This window comes from Cynocephalus volans, chromosome X (genome assembly GCF_027409185.1).
Source record: "Cynocephalus volans isolate mCynVol1 chromosome X, mCynVol1.pri, whole genome shotgun sequence".
NCBI classification, from domain to species: Eukaryota; Metazoa; Chordata; class Mammalia; order Dermoptera; family Cynocephalidae; genus Cynocephalus; species Cynocephalus volans.
This window is the reverse complement of record NC_084478.1, coordinates 140264381-140275018: the sequence shown is the minus strand read 5'-3', so window position 1 is coordinate 140275018 and position 10638 is coordinate 140264381.

Sequence of the window (10638 nt, the reverse complement as noted above, 5' to 3'; positions counted from 1 at the left end):
TGAGAGTGGGCATCCTTGTCTAGTTCCTTTTCTTAAAGGATGATATTGGCAGTGGGTTTGCCATATACGGCTTTAATTATGTTGAGATATTTTCCCTCTATACCTAACTTATAGAGGGTCTTTGTCAAGAATGATTGCTGTACTTTATCAAATGCTTTTTCAGCATCTACAGAGATGATCATATGGTCCTTGTGTTTGAGTTTATTAATATGGTGTATCACATTTATTGATTTCCGTATGTTGAACCTACCTTGCATCCTTGGGATGAATCCCACTTGATCGTGATGAATAATTTTTCGTATGTGTTGCTGTATTCTGTTTGCTAGTATTTTAGTGAGGATTTTTGCATCTATATTCATTAAGAATATCGGCCTGTAGTTTTCTTTTTTGGTTATATCTTTGCCTGGTTTTGGTATCAGGATGATGTTTGCTTCATAGAATGAGTTTGGGAGATTTGCGTCCGTTTCAATCTTTTGGAATAGTTTGTAAAGAATCGGTGTCAATTCCTCTTTGAATGTTTGGTAAAATTCTGCTGTGAATCCATCTGGTCCTGGGCTTTTCTTTGTTGGGAGCCTTCTGATAACAGCTTCAATATCCTTTATTGTTATTGGTCTGTTCAAATTTTCTACGTCTACATGGTTCAGTTTTGGGAGCTAGTGTGTGTCCAGAAATTTATCCATTTCCTCCAGATTTTCAAATTTGTTGGCGTATAGTTGTTTATAGTAGTCTCGAATGATTCCTTGTATTTCAGATGAATCAGTTGTAATATTGCCTTTTTCATTTCTAATTTTTGTTATTTGAATCTTCTCTCTTCTTTTTTTGTTAGCCATGCTAATGGTTTGTCAATTTTATTTATCTTTTCAAAAAACCAACTTTTTGATTCTTTGATCTTTTGAATTGTTTTTTGGTTTTCAATTTCATTCAGTTCTGCTCTGATCTTAATGATTTCTTTCCGTCTGCTAACTTTAGGTTTGGATTGTTTTTCTAGTTCTTTAAGGTGAAGTGTTAGGTTGTTCACTTGCCATCTTTCCATTCTTCTGAAGTGAGCATTTAATGCAATAAATTTCCCCCTCAATACTGCTTTTGCAGTATCCCACAGGTTTTGGTATGATGTATCATTGTTTTCATTAGTTTCAATAATTTTTTTGATTTCCTGCTTGATTTCTTCTTGGACCCATATGTCATTAAGTAGAATGCTGTTTAATTTCCATGTGTTTGTATAGTTTCCAGAGTTTCGTTTGTTATTAATTTCTAGTTTTAATCCATTGTGGTCTGAGAAGATACATGGGATAATTCCAATTTTTTTGAATTTATTGAGACTTGATTTGTGACCTAATATGTGATCTATCCTGGAGAATGATCCATGTGCTGATGAGAAGAATAAATATTCTGAGGTTGTTGGGTGGAATGTTCTGTAGATATCTGCCAATTCCAATTGGTCTAGAGTCTTGTTTAGATCTTGTGTTTCTCTACTGATTCTTTGCCTAGATGATCTGTCTAATATTGACAGTGGGGTGTTCAGGTCCCCTGCTATTATGGTATTAGTGTCTATTTCCTTCTTTAGGTCTAATAGAGTTTGTTTTATAAATCTGGCTGCTCCAACATTGGGTGCATATATATTTATGATTGTTATGTCTTCTTGATGGATCAGTCCTTTTATCATTAAGTAGTGTCCCTCATTGTCTCTTTTTATGGTTTTTAGTTTAAAGTCTATTTTGTCAGATATAAGAATAGCTACTCCAGCTCGTTTTTATTTTTTGTTTGCATGGTAGATCTTTTTCCATCCTTTCACTCTTAGTCTGTGTGAATCTTTATGGGTGATGTGGGTCTCTTGTAGGCAGCATAGAGTTGGGTCCTCTTTTTTGATCCAGTCAGCCAGTCTGTGTCTTTTGATTGGGGAATTTAAGCCTTTTACATTAAGAGTTGTTATTGAAAGGTGTTGATTTATTCCTAGCATTTTGTTGGTTGTTTGGTTGTCTTAGGTGTCTTTTGTTCCTTGCTTTCTGATTTACTGTTTGGTTTCTGTGTTTGTTGGTTCCTTAGGTTGTAGATAGCATTTTTGTTTGCTTGTTTTCTCTTCCTGAATGCCATTTTTATTATACTAGTGGGTACTGATTTTTCTTGGGTTTGTATGGCAGTGGTAGTTATTTTTCAGGAAGCAAACCCAGTACTCCCTTGAGGATTTCTTGTAAGGGTGGTCGTGTGGTGGTGAACTCCCGCAGTTTTTGTTTGTCTGAGAAATATACTATTTGCCGTTCATTTCGGAAGGATAGCCTTGCAGGGTAAAGTATTCTTGGCTGGCAATCTTTGTCTTTTAGTATTTTGAAAATATCATCCCATTCCTTTCTAGCTTTTAGGGTTTGTGATGAAAAGTCTGATGTTAGCCTGATTGGGGCTCCCTTATATAGGTGATTTGACACTTCTCTCTTGCAGCTTTTAAGATTCTCTCTTTGTCTCTGAGTTTTGCCAATTTGACTATAACATGTCTTGGAGAAGGCCTTTTTGGGTTGAATACATTTGGAGATCGTTGAGCTTCCTGGATCTGAAGATCTGTGACTTTTCCTATACCTGGGAAGTTTTCTGCCACTATTTTGTTGAATATGTTTTCAATGGAATCTCCATTTTCCTCCCCTTCTGGAATACACATGACTCGGATATTTGAGCTCTTCATGTTGTCTGATATCTCTCTCAGATTTTCTTCCATGTCCTTGATTCTTTTTTCTTTCTTTTTGTCTGCTTGTGTTATTTCAAACAGCCCATCTTCTAGTTCAGAGGTTCTCTCTTCAACTTCGACAAGCCTGCTGGTTAAACTCTCCGTTGTGTTTTTTATTTCGCTGAATAACTTTTTCAGTTCAGCAAGTTCTGCTACATTTTTTTTCAGGACATTGATTTCCTTGTACATTTCCTCTTTCAGATCCTGTATACTTTTCCTCATTTCATCATGATGTCTACCTGTGTTTTCTTGTATCTCATTCAGTTTCCTTAGAATTATCACTCGAAATTCCTTGTCATTCATTTCAAGGGCTTCTTGTTCTATAGGATCTAGAGTTTGAGATTTATTAACTTTTGGTGGTGTACTTTCTTGATTTTTTGTATTTCTGGTATCTTTTTTTTGATGTTTATTCATTGTGGCAGGGGGTTTCACAGTCCACCGGTTTGAGACTAATGAATAACTAGGTTATTGCTGTGGTTGCCAATTTCGTATGGCTACCTCCGTGGCTGCTCAGTTGGCCTCTAGTGCCTTGTGTGTGTGGTTGCCTTGGGTCTTGGGCTTCTCCGGGGAGCCACCTTTCTGGTCAGCTTGGACTCTGCTGGGCTGGTGGATCATGTACCACAGGGTGTGTGATCGCTGTTGAGCTTTCACTTCCTGTGCAGGACTTCTCCCTGTTCCATGTGCTCTGGCCCAGGCTGTTAGATCGTGCAGTGGCGACCCCACAGGGTGTGTGGTTTCTGTCGAGTCTCCGCCTCCCTGGCCGCACATCTCCCCACTCTGTGAGCACTGTGCTGGGCTGGAGCGTGTCTTCTGCAACCCTCGTCTATCAGCTGGGCCTTCAAGACCCTGCTCAGCACCGCCTCGCCCAGGAAGTCTACCAGGTTTCTGCTAGGCACAGACGACCAGTTGCTCTGGGTGCCTTTGTAGCACTGTGTAGGTCTTTCTTGGGACTTGTTCACCTTTGTATCCCCCCAGTATAAACCGAGTCTAGCACCCGCCTGCAGCCAGCTCTCTGGCAGGTTCGAGCGGACCTGGGAACTCTCCTACCACATTATTTCCAACCAGAAATTGGTTAGGCTTTTTTCCGAACTGGTGGCCACAGAGATGGTATCTGCCTCCCAGTAACAGGAAGTTTACTCAGGTCCGGAGTCCAGGGTGCGGTGGAGTGACAGTTGGCCCGCCCATACTTCCTTGCCCTCCCAACACTGGCTGTGGATGCCCCACACCACCTACCCGCCAGAGAACTGCGGAGGGAGTGGGAGGGGAGGCCGGTCCGCAGGCTCCGGAAAGCCCCACGCTGGGCCAAGCAAGTGGGAGGGCTCAGTGGCGGCAGAGCCTGGTGGAGCTGCCCGTACCTGGGAAAATGGAGGCAGCCCCAGGGCGGTGAGTGGCCTGGTGATGCCGGTGGGAGCCGGGTGGGCATCTGCCGCCCACAGGACTGGTCCAGGGGTCACTCACAGGGTTGTGCCAGGTCAGGTGCTCACTCTCTGACTCTGGTTTGTTGCCTTTCCCGTTCTCGGCCGCTGCCGCCTCGGGCTGTTCATTCACGGCGCAGCTCGGGCGCTCCCAGGAATCTTCTTTAATGCCGGCCTGAAACCTCGAATCCTGAATAGGGCAGCTGGCCACCTTCAGTGCGGCCCTGGCCTCTGGGATCCTGTCTGCATCCACAGCAGCCCTGGCGCCGTGTTCCCTGTTTCGAGACTTGCTTTTGCAGCTAAGAAACAGTTCTTTTCCCACTCCACACTTCAAAGCTGTTGCCTGCAATTGAGGCAGCCTCTCCTGCCAAGGGCAAAGTGGCGGTCACCCCCCACGACTGGCCACCAGCAGCAGTCCTCCCTTAAGAGATAGCAAGAGGAAGGTCCACAAGTTTCCCGGCTGCCTGAGGCCCAGTGGCCGCCGTTTCCACCTCAGCTACTCCGCTCCAGCCGCCGCAGCCACCGCCATCTTGAAAACCCGTAGTTCACATTTAGATGTACTATTAAATTTTGAGGTAGAATGACATTTGACTGAGAAACTAAAGAACTATTGTTTTTTTTTTCCTCCTGTGCCTTCATCATTAATCTGATTTATTTTTAGAATGGATGCTAATTTGGTGTTTAGCCATTATATGTGTTTAATTGTGACAAGTAACTACAACTGAATGAGTAATATAGAGAAATACAGAAATCCATAATTTGCCATCATATTTACAATATTTTAGAGTTTAAAAGGAGACATCTACTTCAAATCCCAATTCACATTCAAAATATCTGATGTTCAGAGATTCAGAAATTTACCCAAAGTAATACGTAGCTAGTCAGGACTTCTGATTTAGTCCAAGATTTTTCCATCCATCTGTACTGAGTGTTTTCTTTGCCTTTAGCTGCACAAAAGACATGAAAATCACAATCTCTTTAAATACTTCAGAAAAGGTTGTCTTTGATTAACCTGCTATGCTATGGTGAGAAATAATTTTCAAATAGGAGTTTTTACTTCACTGACCACTTCCCATGAAAATCCAAAGTGGAGGTGAGTGAAGAAAAGAAGTAGAAAGAATAATGGATTGAGAAAAGCAGAATCAGAAATATTATTAGAGAGAAAGGGCTACATGGAAATTGCAGTGACTGGTTAGATGGATTGGTGAAGCAGCATAAAGAGGAATGATTCAGGAAGACAGAAAGTAGGTTGTGTTTCTGAATACAGCATATACTGATGGAGAAAGACAAAGAATATCCACCTCCAATTAAAGAAGCTCAGATACATTCTGACTTATTTTTTTTAAAATCTCATTCTGATATTATTTATTTTCCATAATATTTTGACCACATGGGAAGAGGACTTTCACAAGAAATTCAGAGTTTGAAAACTTACCTCTAATAATGAAAAATCCTATGAACAAATTCTCAGTGGGAATATTTTTTTGTTTCTTTGCTTGTTGCTTTCTTTTTATTTTTGGTTTAAATTAATCAGAGTCATTTGACATATCGTTTTTAAAGGACTAATTTAATGTTTACCAGCCATTAGTTCACAGAACAAAGAAGCAATGTACATCTTTAATTTTTACTTGTGGCATCAACAGAACCAAAATAACACAAATAAAAAATTTCTGATATAAAATATATTTCCACATAATCCTTTAAATTGTTCCCCAATTCTCAATGAGACAAGTGAACAGATTCCAATATGTAGAACACATTACATACAAACCAGAAATTATTAAATAATTCCATCAACAATTTGAAATTCTAAACACTTTAGTTTTTAAAATAAAATACTTAGTCAAGAAAGTGTAGCTTAATAATATCACAATAAAGCACTATTCTTTCTGGAATAGTAAATCCTATTTTATGTCACAAAAATATAGAATAATGCTTACTTGGATTCACTGAGGAAGGTGAGTAATTAAATTTGGAGGTAATGAAAGTTCAATTAAAGATAGGCATTTTTGATGGAAGCCTTTTTAATATCTATTCTACTCCCTATTATTTCAGAAGACACCAAATTTAATTATTTCTTGATAAGTCAGAATGAACACTTACAGTATCATGTATTGTACTATATGTGTAAGAGTAGAGTTCATAACTATTTTTTAGTTATTATATTTCTTTTCTTGAAATCACATTTTGACCTGTTACTTCCCCTGCTGCCATTATAACTGCCTCTAACAACTTACTGTGGTTTCTCCCTTGTTTCTTAAGATCTCTTCAGAGCTAGGAAATCAGATGACCAGACCGTTTGTTAAAGCAATGTCACTATGTGTCTGTGAAAAAATGCATAGTTCAAAGCTAGGATTTTATGACGGCTATTTTAGTAACTAAAATATTATCCCTATATACTGGATTGTGTCTATGTTCTTGAGGGCTCAGGTTTTATTTTCATTTGCTTTGAACATTTACATGAAATGTCCTGATAAATCTATATATTAGACAGCTTTTTTAAAAATCAAAAAAAAGTCTGGGACATAAAAAAAGTGTTCATTTTTAGAAAATTTACTTTGTAAAAGCCAATAGTTAAACTTTGGGGAAGGGAGGAAAGAAGTGTAATGGTAATTTGTCCCCATCAGAAGATAGAATTATCCTTCAAGGTTGAGTGGATATAATTGGCCATCATATAACTCTCTTGACAAATAGTGCCTTCAGGCAGTGTGCCTGTAATAATTGTTCAATTATATACTTTTAGTTTTCAAATGACCAAAGCCATTATTATGCATCACATTAACAGATTTACAGGCATATTTTAAGCACATGGATAAAATGTTTTTCTTTGGAGAATGAGGTTAGCTTTGAAATTAAGCTGTATTATAATTACCTGTAATTTTTAGTAATTGTAATTTAATTCCCTCTAATTTAATAATGATGGTTGGTAAGCAATTTTACCAAATGCAATCTCTGTCTTCCAAACTACAAGACTGATCATTGTTGAATTTAATAAAATGAGTAAAAAGGTATTAATTTTTTTAAAAAATTGACTATCTTAACAATAAAAAAAAATACCTGGGATTTAAAAAGATTTGACTGTATCTAAGGTACTCTGAGTACAGAGAAGTTAAAAATACTGGAGTAATGGTATTTTTATAAACTCATTTTAATGACCACACATATGTTTTCATTTGCACAAATTATATTCAAATCTATAAATCTATCTTTAAGAAAGAATATTGTTACACTGGGCTTAAGTTTTTGTTTTATGTATTGTATAGGAATAAAATCTCTGATTATTGAATGGCTTTATCCTCTGTAGACCATCAGAAGAGTGAGAGCAGGTAACATTTTGAATTTAAATGAGAGGTGGTTTGCCATAGTTATCATTGCAAGCTTGGAATCTGTAACATATTTACTTTCATACATGTAACATTTGGAATTTGGGGTTTGTTATTTGTGGAAAGGATGAAATGATCAGTTGAAAAGAAAACAAACTCACAGGGTGTTACTGAATTTTAATGCAGAATCATAAATAAGCTAAAACAACATTAGAACTGAACAAAAATACAATCAGTGGCTTCTTGATAAGGGAAAGGCTTTGTATCTGAGGCTCTCAAGTCACTGTGACCAAGATTATATTTTTAAGCAAATCGAGACATTATTGTTATCTGCAAAATCTTGTCTAATAGTTTTTTTGACTCCTGTATCTTAAAAAGATCTCAGTTGGAATTTCCAGAAAAGTGAGCAGGTATATGTTGGCTTTTCATTTAACTACTCAAACAAATATCTCCAAGTTTTCTACTTAGCAATGTGTTTCTCTAAATTTGTGTCACTTGCGTGTGGAACACCTCAATTTACTGGCCAGTTATGGTAACCCATTATGTATTATATATATTTCAAAGCATTTTTGCATCCACTATCTGATGTGAGATACTTAATCATTTGTATTCTTTAGGTTTTAAAACTGCAAACTCCTATTGGGTTTATAAAGCTAGTCTGGCTTATTAGCAACCATTTTCTGAAATTTGAGTAAAAGCCCTTCAATTTTAAATAGAACACATTCATGACTTTGGAAAAGAGTTGTGATGGCTGATTTATTTTATTTTTATTATTTTATTTATTTTTAATTATTTTATTTTGTTTTATTTTATTTTATTTTGTCAATATACAATGTGGTTGATTATTGATCATAATGGGCCACAATAATCAACCACATTGTGATGGGTGATTTAAAAGATAGAAATGTGTTCATAAATGTTTTCACTACAAAAAATTGAGAAATATATAGAGCAATGGATACGTTAATTAGCTTGATTTTATCATTTCACAATGTAAACATTTATCAAAACATCACATTGTATCCCATAAATATATACAATTACTATTTGTCAATTAAATATTTAAAAATATTTTTGAAAAGACAGAGGAAGGCACATCCTCAGAAAGAGAGCTCCTCATATTTCCTGTCTGATCTAAATTTTAGCGTAAGAAGTTGATTTTATTTTTAAAAAATACAAAAAATAGTAAATAAAAATTACAATTCCCATCATCTAGTGCTTGCTAAACAAATATTTCAATAAATAATTTTTTAAATTGTATACTTATATATAATATTATGAGATGAATTGTGTTCCCACAGAATTCATGTTGAGCCTTAAAAATTAACGCCACCTTAAGTGATATTACAAGTGGCACCATTAACATGGCAGCCTAAGACGGCACCAGGAGGAAGTAGGGTGGGAGTGTCTGCGGGAACCTTGCCTTAGCCCTTATTGGCCAAATACGCGCTTCAGCACTCGTGAACACTGCGTGATTGCAATAGCTAGGCTTGAGACAGTATTCATGCTCTCATAACCTTTATGCTGATTGGAGGATTTAAAAACCTCCCTTCCCCATTTGCCTTCAAAAGCAAGTGCTTGTGTGATAATAAACGGAACTGCTCGACAGAACCCCTTCCCATCTGAGTGTCCTTTAATGGGCTGGTTGGGGCCGGCAGCTGTGTTCACCTCTCTTCAAGGCTCTCCTCCCCCATCTCCTCCCAATGGGGAACAGAGGGAAAGAGGAATCCGGGCCATTCGCTCACCCACCAAAAGGAATGAGGCTAGGGCTGTTTGGTTCGGCCGGCGGCAGACCAGACAGAGTGGTGCCCCATGTGAGGAATTTTTTAAAACTCATGGGTGAAAGGCCAGCAAGTGAGGCCCCTGGCTGCTTGGTCCTGAAAGAAGGTCCATGAAGGGTGATCAACCAATGGAGTGGCCCCTGCAACCGTGGTAGTCGCCATGAAGTAATCCGCCTGCGTGTCAGGGTGAGTACCATAAAAGGGGAAGTCCCTGCACTTCTCTGCCCTGTTGCTTCCCTTTGTCCCTTCCTCACGGGGCAACATGGGAGGTGTGTGTGGAAAGAGTGATGCCACAGCCTGCAAAGCTCTAAAGTACATGTTAAAAAGCAGAGGCCTAGAAATATCTGACTCCACGGTCACCAATGCCTGGCGTCATGTGGTGAAGGTGGCCCCTTGGGCACTTTCGTCCAACTTGTTCTCGTATGAGACTTGGGACTGGGTTCAGACCCTGGCCAGAAAGAATGAGATTAGTCACAGGCTAGACCCCCCCTTAGGGTTCTACACAGCCATCTCTGCCCTAAAGCTTTGCTTCCATCCTGAGCATCAGGAAGGGGCAGAAAAGGATTGGCCACAGTTTGATGAGAGAAAAAAGGAAACAAAGCTGCCAATGCAAGGCCCTGAGCCATTGAGTGATACCTATGCCCCTACCCTGTACCCTCCTCTCCCGGCATACTCACCCCTCCAAAGTTTAGCCGAAGGAGAGAAAGCGGCACCTGAAGAAGTGGAGGAGGCTAGCCCACCTTTAAAAACACCCCTGACAGAGCCACAGGCTTTTCCTGTTATGGCTTGCTGGGAACCCTCAGCCGTCCACAGCCTGTGGGAGGAAGTGGCCCCTCAGGCCTATATGGTCAACGTTGCCCCCGGTGGAAATAGGCCAGCTGCTTGGTACCCTTGGGAAGCTCATGAACTTAAAGAGCTGAAAAAGGCTGTCGCAGAGGATGGGCCCAATTTCCCATGGGCAGAAACCATCCTCCAGGGCTTAGCGTACCAACCCTGCACAACCCAAGATCGGAAAATGCTCTGTAAGGCTGTCCTCCCTACAAACTTGTTTATCAAGTTCTGCGCCTTCTTTAAAGAAGAGTGCCATGTGCAGGCAGAGATAAATCAAGCAGTAGCATTGCCCAATGCCACTCTGCTAGGTGTAAACGCTAGCCAATGTGTACATAACCACAATAAAACCAACCCCGGACTCACCTTTCCGTGGGTTCTTGGCAAAGGTTCCTGCGTAGGTGCCAACAAACGCTTTTTCAGCACTGTGGCATATCTCACCACCCCCAAAACCTGAAATAAGCGGACCAAAAACAAGCAGGCCACAGAGGCAGCTGCAGTGGCCATCAGCTCCCTCTTGTGAGTTATTGGAGCGGATACTGGGACCACCAGAATAGCCTTGGCACATCAACAGGTAG